This window comes from Nelumbo lutea, chromosome 5 (assembly GCF_056320005.1).
Source record: "Nelumbo lutea isolate HS-2025 chromosome 5, American lotus-T2T, whole genome shotgun sequence".
NCBI classification, from domain to species: Eukaryota; Viridiplantae; Streptophyta; class Magnoliopsida; order Proteales; family Nelumbonaceae; genus Nelumbo; species Nelumbo lutea.
This window is the reverse complement of record NC_142688.1, coordinates 32,706,150-32,732,551: the sequence shown is the minus strand read 5'-3', so window position 1 is coordinate 32,732,551 and position 26,402 is coordinate 32,706,150. Positions and strand designations below refer to the sequence as shown.

General features: G+C 37.3%; 1 long non-coding RNA gene across 1 annotated transcript; it reads left to right on the top strand.

Annotated features, from left to right (window-relative positions):
* The first annotated feature begins 2,001 nt into the window (after window positions 1-2,001).
* Window positions 2,002-24,535, top strand: LOC148851522 (uncharacterized). Its single transcript, XR_016099768.1, has 2 exons — window positions 2,002-2,295; window positions 23,105-24,535. It is a non-coding gene; the product is annotated as an uncharacterized LOC148851522 (long non-coding RNA).
* The last annotated feature ends 1,867 nt before the right edge of the window (window positions 24,536-26,402 follow it).

Below are 26,402 nucleotides of genomic sequence, written 5' to 3'. Positions count from 1 at the left end.
GACTCTTTGATGATGCTTGTAGAGGCCTTGCTCGATGACACTTTTGTTGCTTAGTTTATCTCGTTTGTTTCTATTTTCTTAGTCTGAGTTTGGAAGGAGTACAAATGCAAGTATGTAGAGTGCAAAACCTTATATTTTGTATTATTTTGTATGTATTTAAGTTGTACATATTTGCATTTGTACTCCTTCCAAACTGAGCCTTAGTGTTGTTGTTAAATACTTAAATCTGCTGGTTTTTCTAGATGGTGTGTGTCTGTGTAGTTTGTTGGTATGTGTTGTTGAGTTTTTATTGTTTAGTAATTTGAGCATTTTCAATTAAAATTAGCTTTAGGCTTCAAAAATAAACATAAAAGATAATATTTACAAACTTTAGGTTATAATAATAAATTTTGAACAACATATTAATATACTATGATAATTTATATATTAAATTATTCAAATCAATAAAGATAATATATGCTTTGAACTATTATTATTATTATTATTATTATTATTATTATTATTATAATGAACATGTTCCATTTGTTTTGGATAAAGAAAGAATATGTTTCATGAGTAGACTCTAGAATCAACCTTAGAGCTGCCCAGTCAAAACTGACCATCATAAGGTAGGTTTTGAGTTTTGCCTTGGAACTCAATTGACTAGACACATGCTCATAGAGCCATTACTTTGGGGGTAGTGACACTTGGCCCCTAAACTTTGTTTTGGAATTTTCATCGACACCCCACAAAGCATGCGCCTCTACAACACATCCCAACCGTGTATTGGGAACATTTCCAAATGATAAGTACAGGAGATGTGTATGTGGGGTGCCAATGTAAACTCTTTGTTTTGAAATGAGGACCCCTTTGAAGCATTGGGTTCCAATACTTTGCCCCCACCATTAACATATTGTCAATTAAAATCATGGAATATTTTTTAAACACTTCTAAACCCCAAATTACCCTTATTTTTTAAGGGTAAATTGCTAAAACCTCCCCTAAAGTTTTTTACTGTTGCTGAAACCTCTATTGATGTTTGGTTATTGAAATCACCTCCCCTAAATTTTCTGATACAGTTGCAATTATACCCCCTTTGCTAGAATCCTTAAATAAGAGACATGAAAGTGTCCAAAATACCCATGCAATTACTATTTAAGCAAGTTTCTACAAAAAAAAAAGAAAAAATACAAACTTTATAAACAACAAAAAATAGAGAATTTAAAGATGAAACTTTGCACTTGGACGATTGATATAAAGGAAAAATTTTGAAAATAAATAAATTAAAAAAAAGATTGAACGGGTTTGGGCTAGCAATTCACATGAAGAGAAAAACGAGAAAATAAACATTATTGGACATTTTCATGCCTTTTTTTATAGTATTCCAACAAACAAGATCTACTTGCAACTATGTCAAAGAGTTTAGGGTAGGTGACTGCAATTATCAACTTTCAGGGGGTTTCAGCAATTTACCTTTTTTAATAACCATTTTACTGTTTTTCAATTTTGGGTTAATTTTTCTAAAATCCTAACTCTCACATGTTTCTATCAACTTTCTTTCACCAAAATTCCTCTTGAAAATACCTTGGTTCATCAATTTGTGTTTTAGAATGATTGTTTGCATCATTTTGATATTTTTTGTTGTGATCCATAGAATTACAAATTGGTAATTTAAGGTTGTACTTGATATGCTTTCCATTTATTTGATAAACGGTGCCATGTCATTGCAAATTCAGCATTTGTCCCATTATAGTGATTATACATATAAATATTGATAAAAGTTGGTATTGATTTATGTGCATGTTAACTATTGGAGAAAGCTTAGTTTTAACACTTACCCCAACTATTAAACATTTATTTTAAGTGCCTAATTGTGAAGAAATCCCAAAAAAAATTTAGCAACCACTTTTTCGTGGTTTTAAAAACAAATCAAGAACAAACGTTTATTAAGTGAAGCCATGCCAAACATATACTTTCTCCGTTTAATAATTTTAGTTTCACATCACCCTTGTTAGAAGGTTCACAATCATAATTTTTAGCAGCAAAATACCGATATGCGCTTACATTAGGAACTCCTGAAAAAGCATCTGTGTCAGTTGTGACTCTAAGTCACAACCTTCATGAGTCATGACCCATTCATAAAAAGCCAAAGCAAATGAGTCATTCATTTCAACTGTTATCAAACAGTCCCTATGTCGTACTCTTCTTGAGACGTTCATTCATTCATTATCAATGTCTATGCGATTTAAGCTTCATGGATTAGTTTCAGATTCATTGGTTCTCTGCATGATTCTTGCACTATTCCCGGATCTTTTGGTGAGTTGTATCTCCCCTGATTCTTAGTGACTTCTGCACCGTCTTTTTTTTTTTTTTTCTTTTTACCTTCTTTTAATATAAAAACCTTCAGCGTTCTAAGCTCGTTGGGTTTTCTCAAGAACTTCTTTTTCGGGTTTGTCCTTAGAAACGTTTTTGCACTCTTTAGATAAAAAATTAAGGTTGTTCTTGCGAGGTTTCTTAGAATTTAATTGTAAAAATATTCAATCTTCCAATATTTTCCTAATTGTATGCTGAAAAAGAAAAAAGAAATGGCAGAAGAGGTGTTTTGCTTTTTAGGATCTTCAATTGTAGTTGCTGCAGTTTTTTTGGGAAAATTATTAATTCTACCATTTTGAGATGATGGTGTTATAGCCATGCTTTACTTTTGTTATTTCCAGCTTGTGTTTTTTCTTGCTTTGAAAGTCTCGGGATCATGGTAGTGAGCTAATCTGGTTTATGAATTATGGTCATCGAATTTCATGCCACAGTAATGGATTTCTGGAGCTTTCTCCTAGTGGTTTAATAATGCAGCCTCCACTATGCCCTAAATCTGAAAAGCCGGAACTAAAGTTCTTGAAGAAAATGATGCACAGGCGTAGTGCCTGTTGTGGTCTGTCAACGAGAGAAATCTACTCCATAGGTCATAGAAAAGTGATTTCAGCCATTCGTTAAGTGTTCTCTGTATCTGAATGCTAATAATGAATTGTTGTCAGGAGGATGCCTAAAACCTGGAATATCTTGTCTATGTCTATCCAGAATCAATCTATCAATGTTTATGAACAACCTGAAGTGCTACGAACCAAGAAAACATTATTGCATTCACACAGGAGAATGCACTAGACTCAATGCTGTTTTTGCCTACATTCATAAGTGAACCTCTGAAATTTCACTTCTGAATTCAACAAAAACAATCCTAGTGCAAATGCTAGTCTTTTGTCACTGAATTAGGTTTCTCTATACTTTCCTAATTTGACCACAGTCAGTTGTTAGATTAGGGGAAGAAGAAGAAGAAGAAGAAGAAGAAGAAGAGGAAGAAGAAGAAGAAGAGGAAGAAGAAGAAGAAGAGAAAGGGTTTGTTCAAATGTGGTGTCTTAGTTACTGTTCACACCCATGAAACATAATATTTGTAATATGAGAACAGATTACAATAGAGCCCTTATTTGGATCTTTCCCAACTTGCCTAAATTACTATCAAACTTTGGCTTGTGATCTCCCTTGGTGAGATAATTAGCAAGTTGGTCTTCTGATCTCATGAAGGGTAGCCAAATCTTTGCACTGGCTACCTTCTCTTTGATGAAATGTTCGTCTACTTTAATATGCTTTGTGTGGTCATGTTGCACAAGGTTATGAACAATGTCTATAGTTGCTTGCTCGTCACAATAGAGTCTCATTGAATTATCTGCTTGAATTCCCATCTTTGTCAGTAAGGACTTTGACCAAAGCAACTCAGACACACCATGAGTCATTGCCCTGTATTTTTCCATTGCACTAGAACAAGCAACAATCGATTGTTTCTTGCTTCTCTATGAAACCACATTGCTTCCCACTAAAGTACAATAGCTAGAGGTAGATCTCCTATCATCAACAGATCTTGCCTAGTCAGTGTACAACATTCCTTTGTTAGGGCATCCCTTTAAAAATACAAGATTCCGTTGATAGCTTGCATGTGAGAAGTCCTTGGCTCATGTATATATTGGCTTACCATGCCAGCTACATAGGATATGTCAAGTCTAGTCAAGTAGAGGTACAAGAGCCAACCAACCAATCTTTGATAGACCCCTTTGTCTGGGAGAACATCTCCATCAATGGCAATCAACTTATGCTTAGGATCAATTGGGGTCTCATTAGGCTTGCACCCCAATTTCCCAACCTCGTGGAGTAAGTCCAGAACATATTTTCACTGAGAAATGAAAATCCGTTTCTTTGATCTTGAAACTTCACTACCAAGAAAATATTTGAGATTACCAAGTTCCTTAATTTCAAATTCAAAAGCAAGGAAGGATTTCAACTAAATGATTCCAGAAATGTCATCCCCATTAACAACAATATCATCAACATATACAATCAACATAGTCACACGTCCATTTACTCTTCTTATAAATAGAGCTTGATTAACCTAAGGTTGTGAAAAACCTATCTTCAAAACAACACTTTTAAATTTGCAAACTAGGCTCTAGGAGACTGTTTGAATCCATACAAAGCCTTCTTTAAACGACAAACTTTCCCTTCACTATTAGGGAAGTTCACCCCTAGAGGCAATTCCATATAAACTTCTTGTGGGTCTCCATTAAGGAAGGCATTCTTCACATCCATTTGATATAGAGGCAAAGAGTAGTGGGTGGTCAGAGACATTTTAGCAATAAGAGTAAATGTCTCCTGATAGTCTATGCCATAGGTTTGAGTATATCCCTTGGTCACCAAACGAGCCTTATATCTCTCAATTGAACCATCAACCTTGTGTTTAACGACACCCACTTGCACCCAATAGGAATATTGTCCTTGGGAAGGGAAACAATCTCCCAAGTTTCGTTCTCTTTGAGAGCTTTCATTTCTTGGTTCATAGCCTTTTTCCATTGAGATAACTGCACAGCCTTTACAACATTATGAGGAATGGGAACAAAAGAAGTAGTAGAAATATAGGCACAATAGGAGAGTGAGAGAGCACCATAGGAAACATTGTTAGTAATGGGGTAATTGGTGGTGCATTTCCATTTTCCTTTATGGATGGAAATAGGGGATATCAAGATTAAAATTTAAGACATTGGGTTCAATAATGGAGGAGTTAGGTTCAAGATTACCTAAATCCGGGAGTTCAAATTGTGGTGGACACTCAACATCAAGAGTTGCCCTTTGACTACGCTTGATAAAAAAATTGTTGCCAGGATTGAGGCCGATACGTAGGAGGAGGAGGAGAAAAAGGAATATTGCCACTACATGTAGGAGAAGTAGATGAATAGTAGAGACTAAGACAGGAATAGGAAAGCAAAAGGGAGTCTGATCTTCACTAATACTCACCCCTGAAGAGAAGGATGAGATGGTTGGATGAAAGACAAAGATTCAAGGAGGAAATGACATCCTTAGATACATATTTGTTATGTTTGTTCCTTGAATTCTTTGTTGCGACCCGCTTCATGACCCCACTCTGAATTAAATTGAGAAAAACCCGAAGGCAAAATTTCATAGTGGTTTGTGGTGGAAGCGTAGTATGGACCCGATCCACATTCAGCTTATGGGTCTGACCCGAATACAAAGAGTTATGTATTTGGGTTTTTTTCTCTTATATACTAGTCTCTGGATTGAGAGATAAGTCAAGTGTTTTGGGTGTATTTGGAGTTTAGGGTTTTTCCTGTGAGTGAGGTTGTGTGTGCACAACTCTGTACTCTTCACCATTGTTGATTTCATAATGGATTTCTGCTCCTCCTTCACTCGTGGACATAGTCTATAAGCCGAATCACGTAAATCTGTGCTCTCTCTCTCTCTACTTCTCTTTATCTCTATTTTTCTTTTGTTTTTGGTTGCCATTTGAATATGTGTTTCTGGGTTTTGCACAACAATACCTTCTTCTATAATGGGGATTGAAGCATTTATATCCCTTACAATAAGAGAATAATTAAGGAAGATACACCTGATGGACTTAAGATCAAACTTATGTCTAGAAGGACTCATATCATGGACAAAGCAGGTATAGCCAAAAGACCTTGAGGGGTAAATTAAGCATTGGTTCATTAGAGAGAAGTAGTTAGCGAGGAGATTGGAGATTGGGTGTTCTTGATGGAAGCTGATTGATAAGATGCACTGTTGTCTCAACATCTTCTCCCCAAAAGTGAGTGTGAATATGCTTTTGGAACAATAGTCCTTGCACCATAAATGTTTTTCAAAAGCTAATTCATAAGCTTTGATGAATAGTTTTCTTCTCTTCAAGGAACACCCATATATGTTTTTCAAAGTTCTCCTTAGCTCTTTTATCAAACTATGTCTCCACCATATTTAGAAAATTTTGAACAATTTTAGGTATTTCATCTTTATTCTTCATCAAATACAACCGCGTGTATTGAGAATAGTCATAAATGAAAAGAAGGAAATACTTGTATCCATCCATGCAAGGAGTGGTATATAGGCTCTAGACATCAATATGAATCAAATAAAAGGCAACTTCTATTACTTGCAAAATATGTGGTTCTACATTGCTTTGACAAATGATAGACTTCACACTAAAAATTTAATTTTGACACGAGGAATTAGATGTGAAGGAATCCCAAAGAGTCATAAACTCTCAAGATAGAGATCGGAGATGGAAACTGAAAAGAGAGTTAGATGAAGTCATTTTGAGAGAAGAAGTTTCTTGGAGACAGAAGTCTAGATGTAGGTGGCTCAAGGAAGGAGATGGGAACACTAAATTTTTTCATGAACTAGCCAATGGAAGGAGAAGGAAAAACCTAGTGTCCAAACTGGAAGTGGATGGATTAGTCCTTGATTCCCAAGAGAGGATAGCCAATTGTTTTGTTGACCATTTCAAATCCATATTAAGGAAGCCCCTAGGTCCTAGTGTGGAGTTGGAAGGTGTGCCCTGGCAGAGGCTTCCAGAAGAGAGTAGAAGCTAGCTGGAAAGGAATTTTGAGGAGGAAGAAATAAGAAAGGCTGTCTTCTCCATAAACAGATCTAAAGCACCAGGGCTGGACGGTTTCACAATGGCTTTCTTTCAAGATTACTGGGACATAATCAAGGAAGACTTGATTGAGGTCTTCAAGGAATTCGATGATAATTCAGTGATTAGTCGTGGAGTTAACACTACTTTTTTACCCTTAATTCCCAAGAAGAAAGAGGCCAAGCATCCAAAGGACTTTCAACCTATTAGTTTAGTGACTAGTGTATACAAGATTGTGGCTAAGGTCTTATCTTTGAGGATTAAAAAGGTGCTTCCTTGTCTTATCAACCAAGCCCAAGGAGCTTTTGTTAAGGGGAGACAAATAGTAGATCAGATCCTAATAGCAAATGAATGTGTGGAGGAGATGAGGAGATTGGGTTGTAAAGGTTATGTTTGTAAACTAGAATTTGAAAAGGTTTATGACCTAGTGGATTGGGGATTTTTATTACTCGTGCTAAGGAAGTATGGGTTTGGGGATAGATCGTGCAAAGGGATAAACGGTTGCCTTTCCTCTTTCCATTACTCCATCCTAGTCAATGGGGTAGTTAACGGTTTCTTCCCAGCTAGCAGGGGTTTGAGACAAGGTGACCCCATGTCACCTTTCCTATTCACTTTAGTTGCTGATGCTTTTAGTAGACTTCTCTCAGAAGTGGATAGGGCCAGATCCTTAAGAGGGTGGAGAATAGGTAGAGATAGAGTTTCAGTAACCCATCTTCAATTTGCAGACGACATAATAATCTTTTGTGAAGGTTGTGATCTAATGGAGGCAAGAAATCTGAAGGATTTGATAGTTCACTTTGAGAGGGCCTCAAATTTGAAGATAAATTTTGAGAAAAGTTGTGTTGTGGGAATAAATTTGAGTAGAGAGGAGATGGAGTTTATAGCAGCCTTGTTAGATTGCACTTGGTCTCAGTGGCCTCTATCCTACCTAAGACTTCCCTTAGGCGCAAATCCAAAGGAAAGTAGGTTCTAGAACCCGATGGTGGAAAAGTTCGAAAAAAGATTGACAACTTGGAAGAGAAACTATATTTCCATAGGGGGTAGAGTTACTTTGATTAAAGCAACTCTAGCCAACTTGCCTTTATACTTCCTGTCAGTCTTTAGAATTCCTAAAAGGGAGGCAAAGAGGTTGGAAAAACTGATGAGGGACTTCTTATGGGAACCTGGGGAAGAGAAAACGGATCACTTGATTAGGTGGGAGGTGGTGAGTAGAAGCAAAAATGAAGGAGGCTTGGGCTTAGGGAATGTGGTGAGTAAGAATGAAGCTCTTTTAGGTAAGTGGATTTGGAGGTGGCCCTTGGAGAGGGAGAGGTTGTGGCATGAAGTAGTGAAGAGTATCCATGGCTGTTCTGAATCAGGTTGGGACGCGGAGGTATCCCAAAGGGCTTCGCTCACAACACCTTGGAAGGCTATTTATGGCATTCTCCCAAAGTTCCTCAGATTTGTAAGGTATGATGCTTGTTTTGGAAACTCCATTCTTTTTTGGGAAGATATTTGGGTGGGTACTCAACCCCTAAAAGACCGCTTTCCTTCTCTCTATTCCATCTCCCTCTTTAGAAAGAAACCATCCCCCCCGGTTCGCCCTTTGGATTTAAACTGGAATTTTGGGTTTCAAAGAGGGTTAAGGGATGAAGAACTTCTTTGTGTTTCAAAGCTTTTTGTTGCTTCTAGACTCAGTGTGCCTGGACCCCCCTAACCTGGACAACAGGGTTTGGTCTCTAACCTTGGTTGGCTCCTTCACTTGTGCTTCTTTCTTTAAAGTCCTCTGCTCCAATCCCTCCTCTCGGGTGTTCCCTGTTAAAGAGGTCTGGTCAAGGCCAATTCCTCCTAAAATAGCAATGTTTTGTTGGGTAGCCTACCTGGGTAAGATCAATACGGTGGAAAACTTGCAAAAGAAGAAACCTTACTTGTGTTTGTCCCCAAATTGGTGCTTCTTGTGTAAAGTGAAGGGTGAGGACTGTAACCATTTACTGATATCGTGCTCTTTTGCTGCCAATATTTGGAACTGGGTTTTTGCACTATTTGGGTGCAGGTGGAACTTGCCCTCCAAAGTAAAGCTACTGTTCATTCCGGCTGCCTTTGGGAGATTGACAAAAAGAGGGAAGCTAATGTGGAAATGTATCAGAGCCGCTATCTTGTGGACTTTATGGGAGGAGAGAAATGCTAGAATATTTCAAGAAAAGGAAAGAAGTCTTGCTGAAATTAAGGAATGCATAATGACAAGGACAGTCTCACGGCTAAAATCTTCACACTTGTTGGCAGATTACTCGTTTGATGACTTAAGGAGAAACTGGGCAGCAGTGGCTTCTACAGTATCCACAAAGTACAAATCACAAGCTGAATGGGAATCCCCACCGGATGGAGTGGTAAAACTGAATTTTGATGGTAGCTGCCAAGGTAACCCAGGGCCATCTGGAATAGGAGGGATTCTGAGAGACAAAGATAGCAACATGTTGTCTTTATTTTCAGGACCAGTGGGCGTTGGTGATTCTGTAAGGGCAGAGATACTAGCAGCGGTACAAGGTATACAGATGGCCAGTCAACTTGGAGTGAATAATTTGATAGTAGAAGGGGATTCCAAGGTAGTAGTGGGCTGGTTGACAAGTCCAGAGACAGCTTGTTGGGGGGCCTACAGGGATCTGTTAAAGAAAGGTAAATTGCTGACAAGGAATATGTCAGTCAGGTTTCAGTGGGTCAGCAGATTAGCAAATACAATGGCTGATTCTTTGGCCAAGCAAGGGGTGTCAAGGGGAGATCTGTTTTGGGCCACTTTGTAACTGTGTTTCAGGCTTGTGTTTGTTTAGTGTTTATGACTCAGTCCTAGGGGGAGGTAACACCTCGTGCCTCTTCCTAGGCTGAATGTACTACTATTTTTTGAATTAATAAAACTACTCTCATTTATCAAAAAAAAAAAAAAAATTAAGTTTGACACTGAACTAAACTTTGGAAACACAAGTTTCATGGAACCAAAAGACATATAGTCAAGACGACAATGCCACAACTCTAAAAGACTCAAATTTTCATTAAGATAGGACTTGGTTTGACACAACAACCCTTGTTCAAATGTGTGATAAAAAAGATAGACTCCATCATCCTCATGTCCACTTCTAATCATCATCCTTGTGCTCAGGTCTTAGAAGAGACAATGAGTAGGAAAGAGGTCACATAACAATTATGAGATTTTGTAAGAGAACTAACAAAATAGATTTTTATGTAATTGGGGTGCATGAAGGATATAATCTAGGGTAAGGTTGTTGGTAATCTTGACTTCACTTAGACATGAAATTGGAGTTTGAGATCCATCATCCACCATAATCTTACCCTTCCCTAGAGCTAACGTATATGAGGTGAAGGATGAAGACATACTAGTCATGCAGGCACTAGCCTTGGAATCTATAATCCAAGAGTTATTAGAGGAGGAACAAGCAAGTATAGTACCTGTCTTAGAAAAGGCACTATAATGATTTTCAGAACCAGTAGATGTAGATGTCCCATTCTTTTTTAGGTGTAACAAGAGACTCTGGATTTTATCTATCCCATTAGAGGAGTCCATAGGAGAAGGTAAAGTAGAAATAGGTTGAACATCATTGCCAATAGTGGCCAAAGGGCATTATCTTTCCTCTCTATCTTGAACTTGAGTTTCAAATGAGGATTTAGTTTCCAACATTTGTCCTTGGTATGCCTAGGCCTTTTGTAGTATTTACATACCACATCTTTAAGCTTCTCGTTGACATTGTGCTTGCTAGTGCTCTGCTTGGGTTTAGATGGCATAAAGGTTGAGTGCTCAATCACTGGAGGCTGCATCATAGTAGCTCTCCTACTCTCTTCCCCCTGTATTAGGGAGTAGACGACTGAAAGAGAGACAATGTCTGCACTAAGAGTGTGTTGCCTTGTGAAGTCAAACTCAAGATTGAAACTATCTAGGAAATTAATGACTCTATTCTCCTCAATATACCTGTGGTATTTTTTACCATCTTTAGGGTCCTTCCATTCTATATCTTTCAGCTGATCTATTTCTTCCTATAGTGACTATAAACAAGAAAAAATAAATACATGGCCACTGATTTGTCCCCTTGACACATTCAACAAACTTCTCTTTGAAGCTGATAAACTCTAGCTGTATTCTTAGTCTGGGAGTAGGTGGCAATAATTCTATCCCAAATATCTTTAGCAGTTAATAGGAACATATAGTTATGGGCAATGTGATGTTGCATTGAGCAGGCCAATCGTGATATTATCAACGAGTTTTTAAAGGCTTCAACTTCACTTCTTTTCCTATAATGAATTCTAGCTTACCTCTAAGTTTGATTGATTAGAACCACTTCAATGAGTTTGTCCCATCAAGTTTCATTGTGGTTATCATACTATTGGAGGTGTCTACAGTTCCAGGAAGCACACTGTAAGTAACTAGCACATCCTTGGACTGCTCCATACCTCTCGACAGCCAAAAGAAGACACCCCAACAGCAAACCAACACCCAACAGACCCAAAAGAGGAGGTCAAGAACGGTTGGAAACCAAAAATTGGGCAAAACTTTGCTCGCGACAAAATAGAGGGAGAGAACACTCCCAAAAATTTTCTAAGGTTTAGAAAAACACAAGTCCTCTTTCCATCAATCTAGAAACTTAAAACAAGCCAAAGAGAGAAAGCTTCATGCAGTTAACTTCTTCAAGATTACAGAGGAAGGGTCACCATTGAATCTAGAATTTTAGCTGATTATTGCTTGGAAAAATCGCAACAATTCATAGAAGCTTCAAATGATTACAAGAGTCATACCAAAATGTCTCTAAAATCAGGGTGCATCAACCTATCAGATTCAAGAGTTTCTGCCACCACCTGTATGGACTGTTGATGTCATCCGATGATGATCTGATGTCAGCAGGTTTACCCTAGAGTTTGCGTCAGCAGCAAAAGTCTTCCCATGACCAAGAGTTGCTCTGATGCCAAATTTTTAGATTAGGGGAAGAAGAAGAGAAAGAAGAGAAGGGTTTGTTTGAATGCGGTGTGTTTGTTATTGTTCACATCTATGATACTATAGTATTTGTAATATGAGAACAAATTACAATAGAGCCCTTATTTGGGTGCCTAAATACAAAAGAAGACAAAGACTAAAATTCCCTTGCATTACAATAGATTCTCAACACAATCAAATTTCATATATAGTTGCCCTCAGATCATGCATTGGACCCTATACGGTAATTTTGGGGAGATAGATGTCTTTCATTTCAAGGAATTTGTTACAAAACAAAATAGGGTCCAATTCAGGATACAGATAATAAGAACTAGGGTTGGGCTGTGATGAGAAGATAACCATGTTGTAAGCCTTCTGAAGCCATATGCAAGGTTCATTAAGGTATCTATTATCCAGTTAAAGTAGGGAAAGGGGCTATTCTGTGGTTTTTGGGAGATTGTTGGCATAGAGGAATATCTGGTGCCAAATCGAAGGGAGGAATTGGTTTCTGGTTGTTATACTAGTGTACAAGATGGTTTAACAATGCTCCCAAGGTTCAGGAGAAAATGCATGAATGGAAAGTGGTCATGGTCAGTGGACTGCCAACTAGATTTGGTGAGGTTAGATCTTTGATTGGAGGAAGATGAAGGAGCTAGCATTCTTGTGGGACTTCCACTGAGCTTTTTGTTTTGGTGCATTGTTAGCTTTTTGGAATTTGTGTTTGTGGAATGGTGGTGCATCCACAAGATGTGTTGGATATCTTTGCTTATTTGATTGTGTTAGCCCATCCCATAAGATATGTTTGATATCTTTGCTTCTCATCTGACAAAAACCATTACCTTATGTTGGTCTCAACTTTCTTGTGTCTTGGGAGGGGTGGACTGGATATGGTCCTAACGTTTGACATTTTTTTTTTTTTGCACAAAATGTCCACTCTCAGACTCGAAATTGTGTTATCAAACTTGACAGCCTGAGATTTTAGGGTTATCATCTGACAGTTGATTCCAAAAACGAAGAGTAGAAATTGACGTGGCAGTGCCCTAAAGCAGCAATCCTTTGAAGCATTTGGAATGAAGTGATAGAATCTCTGATGACAAAAGTAGGATGTCACCCTTAGTGCCCTAAAGCAACAAATAGTGGCAATTAATGTGGTAGTGCCCTAAAGCAGCAATCCTTTGAAGCATTTGGAATGAAGTGATAGAACCTCAGGTGACAAAAGTATGATGTAACCCTTAGTGAGACCATGACAATAAGGATTACATACTGGGTAATGACAAGAAAGTAAAGGAATCTTGATGGATTCTATACTTGGTGGTTGGGCAACAGTGGCAAACTATGCTACTAGAAGACGGTGGAATTAAAGTGGAAGAGACTGGAAAGAGGTAAAATGAAACTCAACTTTGATTGGTCTGGAGTTGATGGAGCAATAAAAAATCAGAATGGGGAACTAATACTGAGCTATAGGTGTCTGGTAGGAAAAGGCAATTCATTGGGGGTTGAAGCATTAACACTGCTACAAGGGCTCAAGTTGAGCCTTGCATCTGCTTGGGAAGAGCTGTCATTGGATGGGTTTGGTCAGGAGAAGCTTTTAGGATCTTAAGGAAGTTGATAAGGGAAGTCAAAATGCTGTATCCAATATCATTCAATTGGATGCCTAGGTCTGCAGACAGTTTAACAGGTAACCTTGTTTGGAATGAAGGGCAGAAGCTTGCAAATGTTTTCTTTCATTTTGGTAAGCCTTGGCCTATTTGTATTTTTAACCTTTTATTCTTAGGTTTGGGATTAAAGGTCATTTCACTCCTTTATTTAAATCTTTACTCTTGCTGATAAAAAATGGTGCTGCATCCAAGGTGTGAGCTCCGGAAAACTCATGGCTGGCCCAATAGAGTCACCACTCATTTTTGTTTAAGTGGAAATGGGTCCTCTTTGCAGGTTAAACAATTCAGATTTTCAGACAAGTAGGGACTCGACTCTTTCACCGGCCTACAAACAGAAATTCAAGGGTTTCTTTGGATAAGGAGAGGGAAGGAGTTAGGCACCCTTCTCCTTAGTTGCAAACACAACCCAATTTGAGGTCTATCTAAGCTTCTAAAAGGAAACTAAATTCACTTAGCTAACAAACAAAACTAGAGCACAAGAAAGGGCTGAAGGACTACAAAGTTCATGGAAAATGATTTCTTAAAAATGTCAACTATGGCTTAATGGGGATTTTTTTGGTGAGTGGGTACTGAATTCTCCAAACCCCTTAGGCCCTTACCTCTCTCCCTTAAGCACCATAGTTGACAAGGCTAAATGAATCCTTCCATGAACCTTAAATTCCTTTAATATTACAACTACAATAAGCAAGAAAATAATTTAGAAATCAAAGTAAATTACTAAAAATCAAGCTAAAACATTGACAATATGAATCGAGAGGCCTATGTCTCAAGCGTAACCTTGACAAACAATTTTCAGCAGCTAAGACGGACTCTGGAATGCACATTTTGGTTGATTTTCGTTGGTGTTTCGATTTCAAATGTTCTAAGATGCTAGGAAATGAATATATTTCAGAGCATTTTAGACTTGGCTATGTGTTAGGAACGAGATTAGGAGATTTGGACACCTTTCAAAACCCTAGGACTACCATTTACATGGGATTTGGATCTATTTTCACTCAAGGCCGAGTTTCTTTGAATCGTGGATGCTTTGTTCCTTTTTTCTCCTTTTTCCCCTTCAACAAGGTGTTATTTATTAGAGGATAAAAGGCAGACAAGGTCTGCAACTTCTTCTCCATCCATCCAAGGCTTCATAGGGCTCTCTCCATGTGTGAAATCTAAAAGATTTTGCTTGTAGAAGCTTCCTATCATCAATTTTTGGTGGTTCCCCATGAAAGATTGAAGAGATTTTGGGGTTTCTGGCCCCAATGAGGTGTTTTTCGTATCTGATCTTGAAAGGTTTGAATTAGGCATGCTAATGGCAAAAAAACGTAAACTAGAGTTGGCCATAATGGTTTTTATGTCACTTCCTAGGTCCAAGAAGGGTTACTTTGGGGTTTTGGGTTTATTTGGCCTATTAGGAGCATCCTGATTGGTCCAAATGGTCAGAGGGGCTTAATTGAAGGGCTAACATCAGCCACCACCTCCTTAAAACCCTAGATCAAGGCCAACTAAGGGCGATCTAATCTGGTTCACTAACACAAAATCTTTTCAATTTAACGATCAAATGGAGGAGTTAGTTTGTGAAATTCGGCGTACTATGGTCTTTTGGGTCTCTGAATATGGTGGTGAGGTCCGATTTAAATCTATGGCTTGTCGTGCTCTAATCAATGAGATTTGCTGAAATAGAATCCTACCTTGATGGTGGATCAAATGAGAGAATCTTGAGATGAAATTTGGTGGGTAGGCATTATTAAATGCCCTAAGTTTGATGGAAAAGATGGATATTTGATCAGAGGTGTGGGTTGAAAAATTTAGTTCAGATTAAAGTTGCATCTTACGATTCATCAACCAATGAGAAGGCTTGAAACAAAATCTTGCTAGTTTTGGAAGGAAATAGGGGAATTTAAGGCTGAAATTGAACGAGTGGGTTGATTTTTTTGTGTTTTGGAATTACTAAGAGGGGTTTGGTCATCAGGATTGTAACTCTTGGTGCGGTTTAATCTTAAATGTTGAATTGGAATATTTGTCAATGGGATGGTCAATCAAAGAGATTTTGAGTTGAAATTTAGTGTGTGAGAGTAAATTAAGGTATTGAATAATGTGAGGAGTTTAGCTATGGTGCAGGACACGTAGGTCTTAGTTGTTTCAATCTTGTCCAATTTAGGGCCGTTGAAATGAGATCTTATCGGTTTCTATGGTTGATTGCTGGGATTTTGGGATGAGATTTGGTGGTTGACATATCTCAATGATTTTAGAATGTTGGGAGCAAGTACAAAGACGTAGGGCGAAGGAGCCAATAAAAAATTGGGTGCTGAGACAAGGTACTTTTCCCCTTTTGGATGATGGGGTTGGATAAATTCTTAATGGTGGATAAACTAGTAAATTGAAAAGATTATGGCCAATAATTGTATTTTGTATATAGAATATGGTGAAAATGCAAATCCTCTTTTCTTTTGATTTGGATCTACGCCATTTTTTTTCTTTGATTTTATTTGAGGATCTGGTTGGTTATTCCATACAATCTCACCAATCGTCTTTTGGTTTTGGATATGGATGCTTTTAAATGGAAGGGAGTGGTTTTATGGTTCATGGCTCCTTTATCCATATCTTGAATTGACTTAAAATAGAAAATTATTTTATGCTTTTGAGAACAAGGAAAGCTTAAAGTAGTGGTGACACGCAATACCAAAGCATCCTAGTCTTTAAAGGCTAATTTGGTTTGTACTTGAGATGCCATGCTTAGAGGATATTGCTTGGTGTAAGGGTAAAATCTTAGAATAAGCATGAGAACCTGAGTTTGAGTATGAGAGTGGCCACTTTGTGACAAAAAGCTAAAGCTTTGGTCCATATCTAGTTTATCCCTTCCAAAACCCTAGATAGTTGGGACTAACATTGGGTAATGGCCCTTTTACTTGGGTGCCATAATGGTACGGACTAGCCTTTTTCTGCTACAAGTTTAAATAGATTGTTCTTGTTCTTTTCTCTAAAGAGATTTCATATAAGGTGCATAGTTTTCAAGGCGCTGAATCGAGGCTAGGCAACAAACTTGTTGCCTAGTTGCCAGGCAGTCACCTAGGTGTTGGTTTTTTATTTATTTTTTAAATAAAAACCATGAATCTAGGGTAATTACTTAGGTTCCATAGCAAGCAACAACCATCTTTCACCATTAATTGTCTATAGTTTTCATAAAAAAAAAAATGTATTAACTTCATTTAAAACATAGAAAATCAACATACTCATGAAAAATGGAAGAAAGAAAAAGAAATTTCAGAAAATAGAGTAGCTAAGCTTCTATTTTTGTCCTAGGAAAAAGAAGAAAGATGAAACTTTAAGTTTTTCCATGCTTATTAGTTTGGGTTTTGAAGTCTTTGAAGGGTCAAGACAATATACATCTGGTTTGAACCCTAACAAATAAGAAAAATAGTAAAAAGAAATTAATAGTTTAATTCAAACTGAATAATTTAGTTTAATAATGTCTGTTTTATTTCTTATAATCTCAGAAATTTAAGAATATTAAAGTATCCAAGAGCACTGTATAAAAAATATCTTGGTGATTAAGTAAGGCGACCCTCCATGAGTGCCTTGTCACCCAAGTGTCACTCTACATGTTAAGGTACCTTGGTATTATTTAATTGTCATAGTTGGGTAGTATGTCCTAGAGGTAGTCTTTATTTTATATGATATTGGGTTGTTCTTGTATCATTTGGTGTAGCAATAGCAAACATGCTTTCACTAGTTTATTCGGTTTTTCATTTGAACAACATGTTTTTGTTTTATTGGACGGTCGGTTGTAAGACATTTTGTGACTATGTGAGCTCAGTAAAACCAAATAACCCAAGAATGCACTCCCTGGGTGATTTGGTATATCCTTTGCTTTATAGTATTGTCTGGGTTTTTTAGAGGCCACAAGAAAGTTCTATAATTATGTGAACTCATCACTCTACATGTTAGCTACCTTCGTATTTCTTGATATTCCTAGTAAGGTAGTGGATTCTAGTCTCTATTTCATCATCTGATAAAGGATAGTTTGTGTATCACTTGGGGTAGAAACAACAAGCATGCATTCATTGGGTAATTTTGTCTTTCATTTTATTAATAGAATATGGATATCTATATTTTATTGGAGGGTTCCAAAAAAGTGTTGTGGCGCAAATTTGATTATTAACATGTTTGTGACTTATTGGAGGGTCACAAGAAAGTGTTATGAGCACGTGAACTCATCAAAATCAAGTCATCCATGTGTGCACTCACTAGGTGGTTTGGTTTTTCTTTCGATTATAGTATGTTACTATTTTATTGGAAGGTCGCAAGAAAGTATGGTGACTGTGTGAGCACATCAACAACAAATGTTAGGCTACCTTGACATTTCTTGATTGTTATAGTAGGGCAGTAGACCTTAGAGGTAGTCTCTTTTTTCATATGTTAGTGGGTTATTTTTGTATCATTTAGATTCATTGGGTAATTTGACTTTTCATTTGATTGTTAACATATCTATGTTTTATTGTAGGGTTGCAAGAAAGTGTTGTGACCATGTGAATTCATTGAAACCAAATCACTTAGGCATGCACTCATTCAATGATTTGGTTTTTCATTTGATTGATAGCATGCTTGTATTTCATTGGAGGATCGCATGAAAGCTTATGGTCGTGTGAATTCATTGTTCAACATGTTAGGCCACCTTGGTATTTCTAAATTGTCATAGTAAGGTAGCAGACCTTAGAGGCAATCTCCATTTTTTCATATGTTAGCAGGTCGTTAGTGTGTCGTTTGGGGTAGCAAGAGAAGGATGCACTCATGGGATATTTTGTTCTTTCATTTGATTAATAGTGTGCGGTGTGCCTGTGTTTTATTAGAGGGTTGCAAGTAAGTGTTATGACCATGTGAACATATTGAAACCAAATCTCCTAGGCAAGCACTCATTGGGTGGTGTGACATTTCATTTGGTTGATAGCATGTTGTGTTTTATTAGAGGGTCAAAAGAAAGTGTTGCGACCATGCGAAATCATTGCTCCACATGTTAATCTATCTTGGTATTTCTTGATTGTCAAAGTAAGGTAGTGAACTCTAGAGGCATAGTTTTTAAGGTGTTGAGGTGAGGCCTAGGTGATGGTTTTTTTTTTTTTTTTTTTCTGAATAAAAACCACGAATCCCAGGGTAATATCTTAGGTTCCATAGAAAGCAATAACCATCTTTTGCTATTAATTGTCTATAATCTTCATAAAAAAATGTATAGGCTTCATTTGAAATATAGAAAATCAACATATTTATGAAAAAATGGAAGAACGAAAAGAAATTTCATACAGTAGAGGAGCTGAGCCTCTATTTTTGTCCTAGGGAAAGAAGAAAAGAAAAGGATGTGAAAGAAGAAGAAGATGATAATGATTGATGAAAATAATCGATATTTGTTGATTGGATAAAATTTTGAGTTCTTCCATGCTTATCAGTTCATGTTCTGAAGTCTTTGAGTGTTAAAGGCAGTATACATGTTGATTGAACCCTAACAAATGAGAAAAATAATAAAAAACGAAACTAGTACTTTAACTTAAACTGAATGGTTTAGTTTACTATATGTCTTTTATTATTATAGACCCAAAAAGTTAAGAATATAAGGATATGCAAGAGCACTGTAAAAAAATGTCTTGGCGATTTAGCAAGGCAACCTTCTATGAGCGCTTTATCGCCTAGGCTTCACCTTGGCAACCATAATAATGAATTAGTTTCTTCCTAATGAAAATGGCTGATGTTCTATGAAGTGATTGCAAATCTGGGTGTCATCATATTAAGATAAGGAGTCTGCTTTATTAGTTATGTACTTTTTATTACAAAGTGTACAAGATTTCTGAGCAACCCACTTAGTAGGCCAGCTGAGGCTGCTTAACCCTCTTATGTTTTAGCTGTTTTGTATTGTTGAAATAGTTCTGAAGACCTGAAATTTGCTAAATTTGGGTTTAAAAGAGCTGGTTGATTTATTCTATGCAGGAAATTAATTGCTAAAGGTTGGGGAAATGTTCAAAGGTGGACAACTGGGTTTTCTAGGGACTGCATTTGGTATATGATAGAAGTTGAAGAATTCAGGGCTGTAAAAAAAACTTGATGATGATAATTAAGCAAAAAAAAAAAAGGAATGCAATAGGAAGATGGAAGAGAGCAGGTGATGCAGAAATTAGGATGGCAATGAAGAAAGAAAATAAGAGAAATAAGAGATAGAATGGACAGAAGGCGTGAGAATAAATAAGTAGAGGTAATAGAGAAGTAGATTAACAGAAAAGAAATCAATAGAAAGAGAAGAAATACATACCTGGAGAAACTTCCAACAGAAATAATGTAGAAACAAATTTTGTTAGATCCAATCTCGTTGAGGGGATCAATTACAAAGATATACATGTGCTAGGGTGGGATACCTAGCCGTTTTGGATCTTGACTAATGGATCTGCTTAACAACTTGCACCTTTTACTGGGAATGTATTAAACTGGATTTGCAAGACCTTAACCAATTGCTACTTAAACTACTTCTAAGGTTCGAAATAAATTTATTTCATCTAAACAGACTCAAAGGACATCTTATGTGATAGGAGAATACCACATAGGCTGAAAGGAAAATTTTATAAAACTGTTACAAGGCCAACAGTATTGTATGGAGCAGTTTTGGGCAGTCAAGAAACAACATATGCATAAAATTAGTTTCAGAAATTTGGCTGTTGAGGGATGAGCGGGAAGTATAAAGGATAGCATTGGAAATGAATTTGTTTGAAGGAGCCTAGGCGTGTGCATTGTATACCATCTATAACACCAAGAAGAAGTGTTCTACTAATCTGCTACAAGTTGAAGGTGCTAAAAGAGCTAAGGGAAGATGGGTTGAAGTACCAAGACATGATTTATGGGCCCATGATTTACCAATGGATATGGTGCCTAACAAAATGGAATGGCAGAGCACAATTCATGTAGCCAACTCCTTATAGTTGGGACAAGGATTAGATGATGATGAATTGATGATGACGACGACGACAATGACGATGATAATGATAATAGCCTAAATAGAAAATTAACACCAAAGAGACAAAAGAAGCCCAAACTAACAATTAAGTCATTCTTATCAGTGGCTGCTCCAATGGATCACCTCAAAGTCTCTCCTAAGATCCTTTTCTGAATTTTCTGGCTTTGGAACTATGACATTGATTTCAGATTTGAATCAGTCCTCTAAATCTGATATTAATTTCTGATCACAGCAACAAAAAAAAAAAGGAAGAAAGAAAGAGAGAAACAGAAGAAGAGAAGATTCAATGGTTCCCTCTCTCCCCTCACTAATCTTTTCTTAATTTGATCTAATCAAGATTAATTACATGTCTTCCCTTAAGTGGGCGGCCAGCTCAGCAATAACTTAAAGGAAATTAAAAAGAAGTTAACAGGCCCATAAAGAAAAGACCCATTAACACATAAAAAATAAAGAGAACACCACTTAACAGAAAACAAGCACTAAGGCCCATTTGGCCCAGTCTCTCTACAATTTCCTTGCCTGAAAATTCTTCTATTTCTCTTTTAGGACAAGATTTTAGATAAGGATCAACTTTATCATACAATTAAGTTGCTGCTGCATCCATGTAGCATTTTGGCATGTATTCTTGTTCCAGTATCCATGTTCAGGTCTCTAGTTAGTTGTGCTTGTCAAAGTTCTTATTCTGTACTGTATTTTAATTTTTGAATTCACATGGAGAGACAGCCATATCAAAATTATTTTAATAATCATATGAGGATTAAATTTGTATTTTTTTTTTTTTGTGGGGGGGGGGGAGTCCTAATGCCAAGAAAATCCAGTTATGAACTTAGATGTTGAGAGTAACTGTTCCTTAATCTCCCTGGGAATGTATTTAAAGTGAAATGTATCTATTGAGCAGCAGCACCAAGTCTAGCAGGCCTGTCAGCTAGCATATTCTTCTCTTTGTGAATATGACAAAACTCAACAACCAATGGTAGTAAGAGCATCTTCCACTATAGCATATCATCTGTAGTGGCTTTAGTGAGACTATGTGACCATTCTGATATCTATGAGCATGGGAGATTCACATTCAAATGTTGGATTACCTTCACTGACCAAGGAACCAAATTCTGTATACCATCTTACATTAACTCTACTTTATAACCATGCTTCTAGAATTTCCATATCTGTGATTAAAAAAGAGGTGGTTTTCTCCTACCCAACCTCTCTTCATTTGATTTCGATTACAAAAGGTGGTTTTCTTGTAGTTGAAAAAATCGCATATCGTAGTTAGGACATTTGATCTTAACATCCAACTCAAGAAATAGAAATGCAGTTCTGCTTTGCTCAATCAACCATTCAATCTTCCTTATCCATGTCAAGACCTTATTTGGTACAAAACCTGGGGAATGCCAAGTTTGTTGAGACCTCTTGTGATTTCCTTCCACAACTCGTTAGTTATTAAGATTGTAGTTATCCTCATTAAAAAAGTGGTTAGCTGGATTTTTCTTAGAAGCTTTTGTCAAATCATGGACGGTGGTGATCCTCAGAAGTTGGGAATGATTAACATAGAATGTTGAAAAATAACTCATCAATTCCCAAAATTTCTCAACTAGAAACTTTTTGCTGAATTGATGGTTGACTGTTTCATCTTCATGGTTGTACCTTGATACCAGGTGAGTCCTGTAAGTCTTCATGTTCATATCAGAAGGTAATTTTCCTTCCAATGTCTTCCACATGAAGTTGAAGATTTTCAGTGGCAGCTTTCATCTTAATGTTGATCTCTACCACCACCACTGACTGGCTGACCCACCCAAAAAAATGAAGAAAAAATTGCTGGACAGAGATGGTGAACGTATAGCTTCTTACTTCATACTGTACATATAATATGCATTTTTTTACAATTTACAGATACCTACTTGAATAAGATACGCAGGTTTTTCCAATAGTGTAATTGTCATAACTGATAACAGTGGATAACTATTTAGCATCACAATGACACTTGTTACAGATGCTTTGAATTTGGTTATATGCTATGCGGTATCCTGGTAGGCGCCTACTAATTGATGGTACTTATAAATGACATTATTGCATTTGTAACCATTATACATGGGACATGGACCTTAAAGGTTTTCAGAGTGTTTGACGTCTCTGATATGACAGATTTTCCAACAAATATAAAAAACTGGGTTGTAAATATTGTGTCTTTATTGGATTCTTAATTGTTTAAAAGTGCATCAAATAATTATATGATCTGTTGTGCAGCCCTTTACTTTTATGCTCATTTTATTACTTAATAATTTACAGAATGTTCCAACTTGTTATCCTATGTTTATTAGTTCGGATTACATGGAAAATAAGAGGTTATGGGTAGACCTATTCACGGGCCGGGCTTCAGGTTCAATTTTACACTGCCTCAGGCTGGGATTTCAGTCTGGGTCCATTAGAATTTTGGCAAAAGCCAAGCCCGATCCCAGCCCATGAACAGGTCCGGTTATGGGTTCAAGTCTTGTCACTTGTTTTGCGTATCAAAAATAGTTGGGATTACATGGTGATGTAATTGTTATCCTATGTTGCATTGACTTTCTGTAATTTGTATGCAGTTCCACTAGTTGAACTTCACATCATGCTTCGTGTGTGCCTTCAACTAATGAGTGCCTCTGTAAGCACCATGGAGCTGGTATTGGGTATTGTATACATGTAGCCTACCCTTTCCTGTATCTCTGGACTTTGTACTTGAGGCAGCCATTTAGGACAATTGGCAGACCATTTCTGTGAATTTCAGCCATCCTGTTCCATTCCACTGAAATAGGACCAATGTCAATGTATTCATGTATTCATTTGCACTGTAAGATTTGAAACTGTGTCCTTCCAAGTTCCAGACATATGCAGCATATACTTGTTTTATCTTGGGTCACTTCCTCTCAGAAGGATAAGATGGTCTATATGTGTGTGTGTAATTATGTATGTATTAGGGAAAAAAAAAAAGATAAGATCTCAGGCTAACAAGCATGAGGATGTAGGCTTGCTTCTAAGAGTGGCCACTTTGTGGAAAAAAAAAACCAAAGTTTAGGTCCATATCCAGTCTACCACACCCAAGACCCCAGATAGCAGGGACCATCATGGTTAAAGGCCTTTTAGCGTTCAATGCATAGTTATAGCTGTAATCTCAGGAATCTGATGCACAAATAGTCTTGGGAATCGGATGCTTTATTATCAGAATTGATTCAACTCAACAGGGAAAATCTACAGTTAGCACAAGAAATTAGAAATCCGCTTCCCTAGATTTCAGAACAGTTAGATTTGCCTACTATTTTGTCTTCACCTGATTACTTTCTTTTGTTCTTGAAAATCTTCCAGGAAAATGGTTATCGTTGCATAGGGTGTTGATCCCCCCAACCAAAAAATTGAGTCCTATTTCATAAATACAAGTTCGACAAATTTATTTCCTTACAGTTTCAAGCTGTTCGTCCCTTTTTCATCCTTTCTTCCTCTTCAATGTTGGCTAGGAATGCCAGGAGAGGGAGCACTGACTTTGGGTACAATTATCATGACTCACGATCCATGTATAGTGGGGAAACAGTCAATATATCAATATGGGTAGCAGTATGCTAGATTCTTATAAATGCAGCTGATGGTCACAGAAACTCAGAAGAGAACGGTTAACACTGCTACATATGTAGCTGGACTTCTTTCATTGAATCTCTTTCTAGTCTCTGCAGCTTCTGTGAATTGCCAGTCGCTAGTTGCCACTCATTGTCGTCCTGCCTGAGGAAGCCAGACAGACAGTAATTGATGCAAAGATGCTGAAATATTACTCAAATGTGACAATGGAGTTAATGCCAATGAAGTTCAGTACACTGGTGCACTTGTCAAACAGTGAGTCCATCTTGTGGGCCGCCTCTCAGATTTTGCCACTGCTTCAAATAATTCATCAGTTTGTTTTAACCACTGGGATATTTCAGAGCTCTTGTATGGTCATTAAGGTCACTGTCATCACCCTATAAAAGGCCCATTGGCCATTGGTTATGTAACTTATCTGTGTGGCTTCTGAGTATCTCTGATCAATGTGGGTTTTCCGTCACGTCCAGCATAAGTACTATATGCTTGTTGGTTTCACTTCTCATAAATTAGCATTGCCAACAGTAGAAATTTCTCATGAGAGATGCTCATGAGCAAGGTGAAGGTCACGGCCTTTAGTTTCCCAAACTCTGCAATGGAGGATGCCATTTTGCATTCATAGGTTGAAACTTGAAACCTCATTCATGACATGTGGCCCTAGTAAGTAGTAGCTGTAAAAAGAAACTACAGAGATCTGGGAAAGGCTCAAAAGTCAAAACAAATGTTTGCAAACAGTAACCAGAGAATTTCCACCAAAAATAAAAGGAAGGGAAAGAAAAGAAAAAGGGTCCAAATATACGCTTTTTGACTTTCTTTTGATGGAACAATATGAAATATCAAGAATTTTGAGAATCTTAAACATTTCAAAAGTGAAAAGTGAAAGTTGTGCTCAAAACCCTACAAGATTTCCATTGAACTTGAGCAGGAGCAGAACTTTTAAATTCTATAATTTCATTTCAAGCCGAATTCACGTACGAACTCGGTTTTGGGTTCCATTTTGCAATATTTCGGATTTGGTTTTGACTTTCTTTTGATGGACCATTTTGAAAGATAAAGAAATTTCGAGAATCTTGAACATTTCAAAAGTGAAAGTTGTGCTCAAAACCATTACAAGATTTTTATTGAACTTGAGCAGAACTTTCGAAGTCTATGATTTCATTTCAAGCCGAATTCATGTACGATCTTGTTTTGGGGTTCCATTTTGCAATAATTCAGATTTGGTGGGCCAGACTGGTTCATGCCTAGTTGCAAACGAATTCAGCTCTCATTCACCCATTTACTTTTGTCGGGTTTTCTTCCATTTGATGGGGAAAAGAATATTAAAAAAAAAAAAAAAAACTGATCAGTTGGGTCACCTTCTCCTGCATTAAGAGTATGAATTTGAGAGTTGCATCAAATATTCAAGCCACCTTTATCGGTTGGGCCACACTCCTATTTGGTGTAGTTCTCTCCTTGATGGCTGTATTCTGCTTTCTTCTGGGTCACTCAGAATCAGAGCTGGAATTGGGAAAGCAGACGTGTGACTTCCAACCAAGCCATTTTCTCAAGTCTCATATTGGAATAATGCTTGTTGAAGAATGAGGATCTAATGCCAGAGACAGAGGGTGCTTGACGTTTCCCTTCTATATTCTCGGTGCCTCTCTGTAGCCCCAGAAAATGATGTTGAGATGATGGAACCTATTTGCTTTAACTATCTTAGTTTCTCTACTGTAGTCTCACCAGTGAGAGATGAAGGCTCTGAGCTCAGAACAAGCAGAGGTGTTGGGGCAATCACTTGTGTAAATTTGGATAATCAAGGTGTCAACTAAGATTTGGGACCCATTACCCAATTGCCAACAAATATTCTGCAACACTACCTTTCTAGGATCAGGTGGGTTTTTGGCATGAATGCTGTTTCTTCGAAAAATGGTACCACATCAGTGCCACGTTTGAAGTTGGTTTTTTTTTTTCCCAGAAAATGCCTGTTGTTTGGTTAGTCGTTTTTCCAAAAAAAAAAAAACATTTTCTCAGGCCATGCCTTCGAAATCGGAAAAGGTGTGGTCTGAGAAAAATGCTTTTTTACCGTGTTCCCATTTTTTCTACTGTTGCTAGCAACAGTATGCTGACATGGCATTGAAAACGCCTATGTCAGTAACAGCAATGGTACTGAATAGGAAGCTTGAAAAGAAAAATAACATTTTCTAAGAAAACAGTATGTCTATACAACACTGTTTTCTGAGAAAACACCTCTCAGAAAACGACATTAATTCCAAACAGCACCTAGGAATTAACTTCTTGCTT